Genomic DNA, 13717 nt, shown 5'->3' with positions numbered 1-13717 from the left:
CGAAAGTGCGCATCATTGGAGGTACCCTTACAATGTTCACGAACCTTAACATCGGTGCCCAATCCACGCTCAATCACATTCAATTTAAAGGCTAAAAACGAAACCAGTTCACGTGCTCTACGAAGACTCCTTAGGCTTAGATTCATCTTCCAAGCTGATTGTTAATCGAGGAAGGTATGGGCGAGAGCCCCAATTTCCTCTGTGGTTGAAGGGCCACATGTCGAAGTCAAGCTCTGGATTTCCATTTCTGCCGAGTCGTGTTGGCGGCGGCTTCACGATGCAGGTGCAGACGACTGACATGCACTCGCCCTCCATTTTCTCCTTCATACAGGTCTCGTTGCATTCCTCTGGGTCGCATGCGGTCGGAAAGGCGGTGTTCTCCTCGCTCACAACCACAGAGAAGAGCGTAAAAATGAGACATACCAACAGGGCGCTGTTACTCATGTTGGCCGAATATAGATTCGCAAGAATTGGTCTTCTGCTTCTTTTTCGTTACCTTACGAAGCGGGCACTTCACGAGCGAGCCAACGTAGTTGGAAGTTGTTTGTAGTTCAGGTGTCACTTTAAGCCTCTTGAAGTTCCAGAAGTGTAACGTGGTTGGAGACCTCTGCGTTGACCTCGAAATAATAAATATAGGACTGTCATGTATTGCTTCCTCGGGCCGTACAATCGTACGGAGAGCGTGTTTATGGCGTGAAAAAAAAAGATGGCCTGCATCATCTTCTAAGTGTCGCTCTCGACGTCTGGTTCAGTTTCCCATCATGTCATCTCTGTAGCAACACATCCTCTCACCTTTAAGCAATACCATGAAGGACAAACAACGGTTAAGTTGTAAGATGCCCTATACAGCTATAGACTTTGGCGGACTTGACAGTCATGGCCCACTAGCCAGAGTTGCTTCGCGGCGCTAACACGAAATTAAAAAAAAAATCATGGTCCACGGACGCATGGCCTCTGCCGGAGTATGTTTCTTTCAAACGACCACAACTTAGACGGTGCCAGCTCACAACGCGCGCAATGTAACCACTAGAAGACCAGGAAACGATAGTCGTGTAAAAGACACAATTCCCAAGAAAAGGTTCAGTGTTCTGCGGTAACCACAATAGATTCGTTTCATACGCCGGTGGTGACAACCTGTAGCAGGTAGCAGGTAGTGAACTGCACTGTACAATAATGGCATGCCTGATGGTTTATAATGCCCGTAATTATTAGGAAGCATGTTGCATTCGCAGTCGACAGCGAGTTCAACGTGCTTATGTGAACAACATCAAGGTCACACGGGGTCACACACGGCAGATTTCAAGAGCGGGTCTGATGTACCTAAGAGGCACTGCGCAAATACAGTGCTTGTCAATACCTGTGACGTCACGAAAAGAAGCCCTGATGCCATCGACATGAGCACGTCCTATAGGTAAAGACATCGATCCATAGGTAAAGACAGGGGTGCACCAATACGATCCAGGCCAATCATCAAATAACCACCTTCGGTGCCCAGGCCTTTCCCGGTAGAAATTTTGATAGAAAGCAGCCGTTAAATGAGTGTTCCTATCTGCTCTGTTAGGCCACAAACCTGTACCTCACAGATCGCCAATCTAGCTCCTTTCCAACCAGAGCATAGTAACATTGACTGGAACAATGACTAGCTTCATAGACAGTTCTACTTGATGACAATGCATACACTTTGATTGATATGTGGAGCACAGGCAACCTTCTCATTGTGTTGCACACTAATACAATCAGACATGTACAAGATACTCAAAAATGTATTTAAGATAAGATAATAAATACTGACGTTAGAATGTAATTAAGATAGAGTATAAATACATGAAAATTAAAGTAATTAAGATAGAGTACAAAATACTTCAAAAAGTATTTGAAATACAATTAAGATACTATTTATGCTTGAACGCAAAATGTCACCAGTCACTGGTCAATGCAGCATGTCGCCGCTATGTGACAGGAATCACCTAAACCCCGTGTACTACTCAAGTCGTCCCTGTGTGATAGGACTCATCTAAACACGAGTCCCCAAAAGTTGACAAAGAGACACCACATAACTCCACTAGGTATATGTGACCCAGAACAAAGCAAACTTTAGCAGGTCCCACAGGGTACACATAATAGAACCCTCACTTACAAAGGATTAGTACACACGGGCCAAGATCTCTAAATGGAGACTTCCAAGAAGGGCCAGTGTCCGGGTCCAGTCCGAGGGACTCACGGAAAGTTTGAGAGGGAGATCCAAAATATGTAATTAGAGTATTGAGTAGAAAATACCATAAAATGTATTTTAAATAGAGTACAAATACACAAAACAAAAAGTATTGAGTAGGGTACCAAAATACCGCAAATTGTATTTAAAATACAGTATTTTAAATACAATACTCCAAATACGTACAAGTCTGAATACAATGACTCAGAAGACAACGGTACAACAGACGGTAAGAAACGTGCTGGCAGAAAGGTCGCAAAGTGAACGGTTTATAAAGGAGACCCTTCGCGTTACATGGCGCAAGAAGTCTTCAGGGAGGGTCGTCATCGTTCCTGTCTGGCTGTTCCTGAGCCAATGTTTTGGGTGTCAGTCGTCTTCGAAGGGCGATTGCGCTACGCATGCACACATCTCGTAAAAGCACTCTCCTCCCCTGTCTCCCTGAGCCAAGCATGATTTGTTGCACGCCACCGGTTCGCAATGCGAGGGCAATGTGACGTCCTCGTCCATCAGGATAGCTGGTAGGACTGCCAGGGCCAACAGAAACCAGAAACCGGCTGCAAATCTCATCGCAGTGCTGAATGCTGTCTGCGTCGTCGTCTTCATTCACCTTTTTCTTTCACTGTCTCTCTTTTTGTTGTCGTATGCCGGAGTGGCAAACTGCAAGTAAAGTCCGAAGAAATAGGCGGTAATTTGGTATAGATTTTGAGGCAGGAATTGACAGTCCACCGGGAAGAAAATTCAGACAATGTTGGGAAGATCCTTACACGTATGCCCGAGAGGTGGCGCGCTGCCTCCTTGGAAATCAAGAAAGACGTTCGGAACTGCTAATATGCAGGGTGTGTGCAATGGACCGTATTCACAACGCTTCTGCGCATGCTCTGTGACCCTAACGGCGCCGAAGACGGTTCCCTACATATTCGATAGATGGCACCAATGTGGCGCCGATCGTGTTTCGCTGGACGGCCGCTAGGATACGACGCGAGTGTGAAAAAGGTCCATTACACACGTGCCTCGTTGCCTTCTTATCGGACGAATTTCCGCAGGCGCATAGCAACGAAATATAGCAAGGTAACTTGGGCTTTCGTACACTAGAATAGGCTGGCACCAATGTTAACAAGGCGGTCTCAGGGGAGTTATGTGCAGGTACCGCTAGGTACCGCTAACGGTTCAGAGACCGTACTAACAACAATGAGCATCCACGTGCGGCTTCATTTTCGTTTGTGCGCTTGTAGCGCCCTAGTGGTACCTGTACACAACACTCTTGGGACGACCATGTTGACATTGTTATATAGGCTATACTAAATCACTGCTAATATACGGAAGCCCAAGTTGAGAAGTCACTCTGCTTCGAATCCGGGCGGTATACGTGGGTGTACTGTCTGGATGGTTTTCCCTAGGTTTTCCTCAATCGCTTCAAGACAAATGACGGCACAGCTCCCTGTGAAGTCGGCCCAGGACTCATAGTCATGACGTTGCCCGCCTGAGAGTGGATACGGCAAGCAGTTCTATCAAGTTTCGGCGCTATATTTACTTTGTTACACAGAACTTTTACGCGTATACACTTACTTTTTACACTTACTTTTTTTCCACGATTTTTTTTTGTGGGTATGGCTCTCGTGAATGCATCGTCATGCGCCACCGGAAGTCCGTCCGATAAGTAGGCAATGAGTGTAAATTTACAAAAAGTGTGTAAATTCTAGTTAGGTTTTCTTGCGCACTCCCTGCATAATGATACACTTTTGTTGCGCCTTTTCCTTTTATTTCTTATTTGTGGCCGCCCCAATGCACTTGGATATTCTAGCATGTGAACGAGAAACTGCACATCTTACGTCTGAAAACGCGGTATATGCAGATGATGCATGTGCCTATAGCACGTTTCACTTCGAGTCGACTCATACAGAGAATATGTGCGTTTCAGGAATGATGAAAATCTTAGCTCAGTTAGCAAGATGTGACGTTACCTACACCTTTTCGTTCTTCAGCCACTTGTAATGTCGGCAAGTAGCTTAAAACAGGAAAGTGTCAACAATCGGTGCGGCTCTGCCATAAAGAAGTCGACGTCATGACAGAGCCTCCCTGACCAGAATTGGGCTTGCATGATTGGCCGATGCAATTTATAGAACATATATCTTCACGAACAGAGGATAAAGCTTTATGTTTGCAACACCATTTTTTATAGTTTACACGAATGTACCTATAGCGCGAGGTATATTCTTCTTTTGCGTTTTTTCTCTCTCTCTCTCTCTCTTTACTTTGGTTTCTTTTTGAGAGCCGTCGACTGCACAGTTAAGTAAACAGCCGGAGTTCATGACCGGGTGGACTACATAAAAAAAAAAAGAAAGAGAGAGAGAGAGAGAGACTGAGAAAGAGAGCAGTATTAGTCCTTTCGGGGAATAGATACATTGCTTCAACCATCAGTCTCCTTCGGGACTAAATGCACGGTAGCTTATGCGAACTTTAGGGCGTATTTGCCACGCTACAGAATAACTTTCACTGTCGGAGGATAAAATGAAGACTAACTGCAATCTATAGTTGTATAGTAACTGGTCTCCAATTTACTCATTCTTTCCTAATGTGATATGCGGCAAGCTACAAGACTGTTCTTGGACCCGTAAAGCCTATATAGTTAAAACTTTGTCCTTCCGTTTCGGTATAGCCATTACGCATGAAATAATCCCGAAATGCACAACAATCGTATCTATATAACTTACAACTTCGCTTGCGTGGAGCAAGAGTCCTGCTCGCTAACAAGAATTTCAAGTCAGCAACTTATTGGGTTCAACCAATAACCACTCTCGCCTTGCCCAGAAAACTTGCCGGGCGTAGTTTTGTAACTCAAGCACTAAAACAGTGAGCAAGCCCTGCAACAGCTGGGCTCTGAAACTTGCGGTAACCCACTCGAGGTCGTGTTGGTCGTAAAAGTTTACTGCAACAGCTGCGAGACGTTCCCCAGTTTTCGGCGAGAACAAGTCCTTTAGGCAGATGAGAGTTTGGTTAGGTTTACGCAACTAAACGGTCGCATATTGCTGAGCGACCTTTTACAAGGACAATGCGTATATAGCAAGTATTGATAGTGCGACAGGCCATGGCAGTTATCGATTTTGTACTCCTGCGGTGCGGAGGAATAATAAAAATAAATAAAAGGTTGGAATGAGGTATGGTTAGTGTTGATAATGATCATTTCTCCGCCGCAACACAACAATGCATGGTCACGAGGGGCGCCGCAATGATCGGCCAGTGAATTAATTTTGCTTCTCTGGGGTTCTCGATCGAACGTGCGGCGAAATATCAGTACACGCCATTCTGTGTTTCCCGCGCCTCGCATACGGGATCGGCTTGTTCCCTGCCACAAACTGCGACTCGAGAATGTGTCAGTTTCAAAGGAAAAGGAAGCACGTGCTAGAAAATTTGTCTCGGAGATATTGATAAATATCTCGAGAACGCTGCAGTAACAAGTTACGCGGGCAACAAATGTTAGAAAAGAAGTGGAATCAAAAGATGTTTGCGTTCATCTCATGATTTTCGCTTTCGTTTGCCGCGACAGGAGAGTTCACACGAATGGGAACAAGCAGTAACGATTTCAGAAGGCAACACATCCAGCTAAAGAAAAGACCACTGTTTGCTACAACACATTATACTTCTCGTTTGCTGCAAGTCTCTTCGTAACTTGAACAACATTTCACTGGACGAAAGCCATGCACTGGAGCACTGCATTATTCCTCAAGACACACTTCCACAGAAAAACGGCGAGCGCAGTATACAGTACTACTTGAACCGCCTCCTAAAACCGCGAGCAGGTGGCCACCCAAAGCGATCGTCACCATACTCTACGGGGAATTCTGTGATGACCTCCGGGTTGTCCGGCATTACGCAGGCACAGACCACCGTATGACACTCGCCGCTCTCCAGACTATCTGCAATGCATTTTCGGTTGCACTCCACGGGGTCGCAATGCGTTGGAGCTTCAAAGTCCCATCCTTGTACCATACACGCCGTAATCAGTAGGATAAATGCAACGAGTGTGGGAGCAGGCATAGCTGTCATCGCACCACCGCCCAGACGCTGGTATACTATTCTTCCTCTTCTTCTTCTTGGAACAAACTGCGTTTAAAATCGTTAAAAATAGGACGAGACGCAAAAGACACGACAACACAAACACTGAGCTTTAATCTCTTCCTATTTATACCCATTACTGTTTTTTTTTTCCAAACGATTTTAAATAAGGTACCAGCCGGCCCAATTTATCACGTTACTTCACCTAATACAGGGTGTGTGCAGAAAAACATGACCCGCATTTTTACATGTAACTCGTTGTCTACTTAGCCGAGGAACTTCCGGTGGCGCACGACGGCGTATTTATGCGTGCGAAAGCTACAAAAAAATCCTGGAAGCCATACTCAGTGTAAAAAAATAAACAGAGCGCGAAAACATGGGCTTCCATGCATTAGAATAGGGCTGTCATGACAGTGCATTGTAGTGCATTTCCGTCTCATGAGAGTTGTGTGCAGGCACCGCTAGGGGTACTGCCGATGAGCATCCATGTGGGACATCGTTTCGATTTATGCACCGATAGCTCCCCTAGCGGTACTTGAACACAACTCTCCTACGTGCACCATGTTGCCCTTTCACATACACCCTGTTGTCCACCATGTTGCCCTATTCTGATGCACGGAAGCCGACGTTTTCGTTGTTCCGTTTAATTTTTAAGCTGGGTATGGCTTCCACAATTTTTCTACAGATTTCGCACGCATAAATGCGCCATCGTGCGCCACCGGAAGTTAGGTAGGCAACAAGCTATGTGCCTAAATGCGGGTCATGTTTTTCTGCACACACCCTGTACACTATGTAGCGCAGGGCCATGGGTAAATTTCCCACGGGCGATTATTGAAGAGCTATTGGTAGGATCAAGGGTAATGGCTGAAACTATACTTGCTTGCGCTTTCAGACATATGTCGGCATAGATCCCTTAGAAGTCGGCCCAGGACGCACAGTCCCCAGGGCGTCAGTCGCGATGTTGCCCACCTCGGTGAGGCCGACAAAACGGCCAGCCCTTTCGCCATCACCACTACCGCTTGCTTGCCTGGCCGACTAATGCACGCAGTTTTATAGTAACCCCCACCACAACCACTGCCACCGACCATGGTGCCGCACGACGTCGCCACGCAAATAGGCTGACGCACCTTACGTGTAAATCTACCGTAAATCTACTACTAATTACCTTTTATTATATAGAAACGGTGGGTTGATGAAATGAAAGATATTAGCTGCCGGCACGGTAGCGACAGTAGTGCGGCCAAATGATAAAATAGTGGATAATGATAATGGACTGAAAAATGTACGGAAAAGACTTATTAAAAGCTGACGAGGCATGGACACGTCGTGGGCATGGATGGATGGAGGATAGTAGAGGAAGAGATGCTCCTTTGTTTCCATCATGTGGACCATGTGGGCAACCAGGAGACGACCTCACACGAGCTCCGAAAAGGTAGAAGTTAACTAGTAATTTAGAATAGTAGTTTAGTGTAATTAATCTTCCAGATCATACGAGCAAGGTTATACAGCTAAACTTCGTCGCAACATAGGTATCCTCGGTATATCAGAATTGGAGTCAAATGGTGCTGATTTTACTGGAGCAGCTTGAGTTAGAGTCCGGAGTCGTTGGCAGTAACGCTTCTCTGAGCCTGGCGAGTTATGCGCAAAATACAGGAGCGTCTTGCATTTTGCCTCTGTGATCTAGATACCGTACTTCGCGACGTTTTCCAGCGGTAGCTGTTAACGGGAAGGTCTCGGGAAAGCGCTGTGACTATATCAAAAAACCCTCGGTTTCGGTTATGCAAAACAAGATAAGTTAAGATAATCTAACGCTAATAAACGCGGTTTTGACGTATACTCAAAGGTGGGTACGTTGTCCCGGAAACTGTCCCGATTTTAATAATATTTTTGTCCCGCTAATCCCAGCTCTACACATCACCAGTCACTTCACAGATCACAAGCCAGTACTCGTCACTTGAAAGTAGTTGTGCATATATCAGCAATAATAGTGTCAACATTGAACATACACACACAACAGCTACCGCTGAAATTCACGTTACACAATCGTAACTGTCCTGTAGTTTTTTTTTTTTGTTGCTTTTTTTTGTGTGATCATGAACTGTTTGGCTCGAAAATCGGAGCTCCGGTTGGCACGTAAAAACAAAGTACCGCAGGAAAAACACGGATTAACTCACGTACCTTAATTGTTTTCTCTATTCTTCATTTTTGTGTGCAAGCAGCAAGCCATAAAATTATGGCTGAATTCTCGGAAATTAAGAAAAAGAAGAAGACCGCGTGCAAATGGTGGATATAACTTCAGAATCTTCACGGCAATAATATTAATTATATATATATATATATATATATATATCTTGAGAAGTTGGAGTTGGATCGGACGGCTACGTAATTATAGTTGAAATAAATGGGAGACAGAAGACGAAAGTAGGGGAAGTAACAAAAAAAGGGTTTATTAAAACTTAAAAATCATAAAAGTTAGGGAGGATGTCTACGTTACGGCGGAAGCTCCGCCTTCTTCGGGACAAAAGAGCTAAATGTGGCCACGAGGCTGATAAGGGGCTTGAGAATGACGTGGTCGGTTGGGGGAAATTCCACCACGAGTAATGACGTTACTCGTTCGTTTTCTTCAGCGCGGGGGAGCGCATTTCGGCATTCCGTGTGGCGCAATGCGTGCTGATTTGACCTGCGTGACCCACGGCCACGTATTATTGCAGTACCTCTCTGGATGTGTTGTTGTCTTTTCTCTTGTTTCCGTAATTTCCGACCATCACTCCTTTCCAAGAATGGGGACCAATTGTGCTATAGGTACAAAAAACGTGTTTCGACTTCTAGCCTTTTCTTGTCTTTGCTAAGCTTCTGAGCGCCCTAATTATGACGCAGTCCTTCATCTGTTTTTGGGAACCGTTGGTGATCGGTGGCACGAAAATGGTGCTTTTTTTCTTGTGTTTTCATAATCTCCGATCACCCCCACTTCGAAAAAAAGGGAAAGGGTCCAGGCAAACTGGTATAGACTCATGGTAATTAAGGGGCCGAGAGACATGGAACATGAAGGACGGACGACAAATTTCGAGTATCAGCTTTTTCTGAAGTGTAATTCCTCATTAATAAAGAGTTGAAGGCAAGTGACGGCATGTTTGTTGGCTCCTTTAAATATCCGGCGGTAACGTAAAAGTAACTCGTTACCTGTGAGTAACGAGAACTCGTTACTTTTGTATGTTGGTAACGAGTAACGTATTTAGTTACTTTTTTTCTGAAGTAACGGGTAACGGTATTTAGTTCCTTTTTTTTGGTAACGGGCACAAGTCTGATATATATATATATAAACGAATGCGAAAACCGAAAAACATGAGTTTGAAGCAGACTTGTAAGATCATCGTTGTCCTGGCGTTGTCCGTAGCTGAGGGTATACCCAGACGTCATTAACACAGTTGCTCAGCGCGCCTCAAAACTTTTCTGTTGCATATTACTTCAAACGGAAGAAGAAATAGGACGAAGTGCACGAGGTGTACAACACTTCCCAGCGCATCCGCATAACTGTCCAAATATTTGCTTGTCTGTCCTCTCCACTCTAAATTCATATCAGATACGTCCTGAACTGATCAGTAGATCTGTCGTTTATGCGAAGCGCAGCTTTAGAAAAAAGCAGTGTTCAAACTGGCCCGTCTTACCGAGGTGCAGCCACCCCGTTTTGCCCCAACCTTCCAAATTCTCTCCGATACATTCCCAGTTGGTCTCAACTTATCTCCATTTCCCCGTGCAAGCATCGCCGCGTAACGTTAAATGCAACCGCCTATCCCACCGGAATTTATGCGCATACGAATACAAAGCTCTGAATAGCTCAGCATTTTTTGAAAAGCCTCTGAAAAAAAAAAAAAGTTTCGTCATTCCCTGCTGGCCGCAATGCGTTGGGTTGTGGTGGGATGCAGCACGGTATCGCGGAATTCGACAACCTGCCGTTTCGTATACGGTCGCTGCTTTGCGGATCAGCACACCACATAATTTAGTCTAAAACGCTGGACCTGTTTGGGAAAGGCAACAGCTTCAGTGCTGTGACCGTGTCCCGCGTTTGTATTTTAAAGGGGCAGTCCAGCGCTTACCATAAAATGAGATGAGAGCGACGTTCAGGCTGCTACTTATGTGTGTATTCGAAAGTACAACGTGTACGGAACGTTTCCGTTGATATTGCGAAGCACGCATTAATAAATGCGCTTGTGAAGAATGTCAGCAAGGTTCTATTACGTAGATGAAGATGATGAGGTGCAGAGGATGTAGATGAGGAAGAGGAGTAGAAGAGGTTGACTAGGTATAAAATTTAGTTATGTAATAACTATCAATGATTTCGTTTTCCTAGAAATATTTTTATTTATTTATTTATGCGAATACCTCAAATGCCCGCGAGGGGCGTTACATGAGGGGTGTGTGAACTAATAATACAACAAGCACTATCACATAATGAATATATTAATATAACTAGTACGCGAGGTTACATATGTTCAGTAACACACAGACAAAATAATACAAGTAAATGAGACACACTTTATAATTCAAAAAAAGAACACAACTGTCTGCGAGATGCAGAAACATCAGAGATGGTGGCAATGGATTGGGGAAGGTCATTCCAAATGTCAATAGCATGTGGAAAGAAGGAATTGAGAAACTTTTCCTTTTCCATTGATCATAAATATAATCAATGATATTAAAGCTGTCGGGTAACGTGACAGCTGCTGTCATCAATGCGAGGCTGTTACTTGGGTCCAGCTGCGTGGATCAACTTTATTAGCCCCACCAGAACTTTGTCCTCGTCTCGCATTTATTGAAGGTGTATTCGTCTGCACCAATTCGTAACCATTGGCAGTACTCGTGAGTATAGTCTTTTAGGGCGTTAACGCAATCAGAACGTTTCAGTGAACCCAGTTAACTCTTATAATTACCTAACAGATTGTGATGGATGAAATAGATGTGGGGGTGGTATCAGCGGACCCTGGGTCGCGCTTGACGGCACCTTACCCAAGCAACTTTCTTCAACTCTCGGCTGCACTTGCTTCATGCTGGGCGCTCGAACAATCCTATATCGACAGCTGTGGAGTTTGCAACGTACCTCTCCCTCCAAGGTGCTCACTCGAATTACGGGGCCAGACAGCTTGCGAAATAGGATCTCGAACTTGAGCGACAGCGTTTTCCCGATTGGGGATGTCTCCTCATTTAATTAGGGCAGTATCAGACTTCGATGAACACGTGACGATGCTCAGAGATTCGCGTGGAACCGAACGGTTATCGCGTTAGCTGCTCACCCGAAGGTCTGTTAATCGGAGAGGTACAGATCACGCAGAGAGGTTGAAATGTACAGTCAAACTCCTTTACAACGAAACTCAGGGGACAGCAAAAAAATTCGCAGTAAAGGTATTTTCGTTAAAAAGGATGTCCATTATTGGACCTATAGGCTCCAGCGGGACCGCAAAAAAAAATTTGCTGTAGTGGTATTTTCGTTAAAAAGGTGTTCGCTATGAAGGAGTTTGACTGTACTTGGCAGTTATCGGATAAGTTCCTACGCTGCATGGTTTCATAAACAGATCCGTAATGAAAAACGCAAAGACTACAAGGACGACAATAAAAAAAGGATAGAAGCAAGGTCTTCAACACAGCCGAGTAGTTTACTTCACAAACGTAAAAATTTAAGAACAGAAAAAAAGTTCAGGCAGGTGTCGGAAAGGAAAAAGAGTCTGATCCAGGCCAGACTTGTGCGTAACGCGTTACTAGTAATTGCGTTACTTGTAATCAATTACTTTTTTGAGTAATTTTTCGAGTAATCAGTTACTTTACTGTCAAAGTAATTTTTCGAGTAATCAATTACTTTTCGGAGTAATGGATTACTCAGTAATTGATTACTTTTCCGTCAGAGATTAACTTATCTTTCAGATGTTCTGCCCCAAGTCAAGCCCCTTGTGCCGTTCTGGAATTTCAGGGTCTCTCTCCCTAATCTCTTCCTGCAACACCAGTATGGTGGTACCTGAAGCTTTGGCGGTTTAGTGAGTCATGGGGAAGTTCCACGCAATGTTCTTCCACAATAAGGTCAACGTTTTCTCGGCGGAGAAATACAGTAGACGTACAGATCTACATGTCCTACGCGTTTTTGTCTTTCCTTTTTTTTCTGTGGCACACAAAGAGGGGCATAATTTGCCTGAATGCAGAGTAACGGCCGGAGTAACGCGTTACTTTTCTACTCGTTACTCAAGTACATTTGGAGTCGAGTAATTGGTAACGGTAACCAATTACTTTTTCCGTAGAAGTAACGGTAACGGTAATCAGTTACTCTTTTCGAGTAACGGGCACAAGTCTGGATCCAGCTTAGGTGTCGACTAGCAATAACGCGTCATATTTATTGATGTCGAAAGGAAAAATCTTCCTTCGGTGTGCGATCGGCTTCACTTGGGCCTTCCATCTCATACGGGTCGTTTGGATGCGCAACCCCTTTCACTGTCGAGGTAAAGCTTGATAATATGATAGAGTTAAAAGGGCTAAAGTTGAAGTGTCTGAATGACGGGCTGCGCGAACACTCATACTCCCTGCAAACCCACCCTGGCATGCAACCTGGCCATGCACTGTCGCGACTGCGGATGGCGACCTCGTTTGGAAAACGCACGCGTGCGCTTAGGAGCTACTTCGACAGGCTCGCCAGGGAAAGTTACGAAGGAGCACAAATTCATAATAGAGGTGAAAGAAGTGTCAGCAAGCCGTCAGTGGACCTATTGTACAAAGAGATTAGTTATCTTCAAGAGTGTTCTTGATTGCCCTCCTTTCATACCTGGGTAGTAATGTCATTACTGTAATGAAATTGCAGTAATAAATTATTTATTCTGGTAATTTGTAATGTAATGCATTACTTTTGATATTATGTAATTTGTAATGTAATTTAATTACATTTTGGCAGTAATTTTAATGACACTACTCATTATTTTTTTACAAAAGAATCGACTGTGTGTTCTGTGTTGGCACTTTGCAGAAAGAGAGTTGCCGACTGGCGAGCAGACTTGTACAAAATACTGCGCAAAAGTATTTAAAATAAGATACTAAATACCCTACGTAAAAAGTATTTAAAATAGCGTACAAAATACTCAAAACTGAAAGTGATTTGGGTACAGTACTAAATACTCTAAGAAGTATTTAAGATACTTTAAAGCGCTTTAGTATTAGCTGTAAGTGAAACGCGTATTCTGAACGTGGACAAATGAAAGGAATAAACTTCATCAGCCATGCTGAAGCATATCTTTCATTTGCAACGTCTTGGTGTCAATGTTTGGTGAACTTTGATGAACCCAAGTAAACTTTGTTGATATGTTCTGAACCAATTCGTAATCCGTCCTGTATGTCCGTTCGGGTCTTTCAACCTGTGGCACGTGTTTATTGGTTTGGTGACCAAGGAAATAAATGCTCTTGTACTTAATCCCCTGGTGATTC

The 13717-nt window shown here is 44.2% G+C and overlaps 1 long non-coding RNA gene across 1 annotated transcript; it reads right to left on the bottom strand.

Annotated features, from left to right (window-relative positions):
- Positions 1 to 2465: 2465 nt before the first annotated feature.
- LOC135384142 (uncharacterized) lies at positions 2466 to 5256 on the bottom strand. Its single transcript, XR_010420270.1, has 2 exons — positions 4924 to 5256; positions 2466 to 2869 (listed from the first exon to the last, which is right to left on the bottom strand). It is a non-coding gene; the product is annotated as an uncharacterized LOC135384142 (long non-coding RNA).
- Between the last annotated feature and the right edge of the window lie 8461 nt (positions 5257 to 13717).

Source organism: Ornithodoros turicata, chromosome 2 (genome assembly GCF_037126465.1).
Source record: "Ornithodoros turicata isolate Travis chromosome 2, ASM3712646v1, whole genome shotgun sequence".
Taxonomy (NCBI): domain Eukaryota; kingdom Metazoa; phylum Arthropoda; class Arachnida; order Ixodida; family Argasidae; genus Ornithodoros; species Ornithodoros turicata.
Note: the sequence above shows the minus strand (reverse complement) of the source record. Positions and strands in the feature narration are given on the sequence as shown.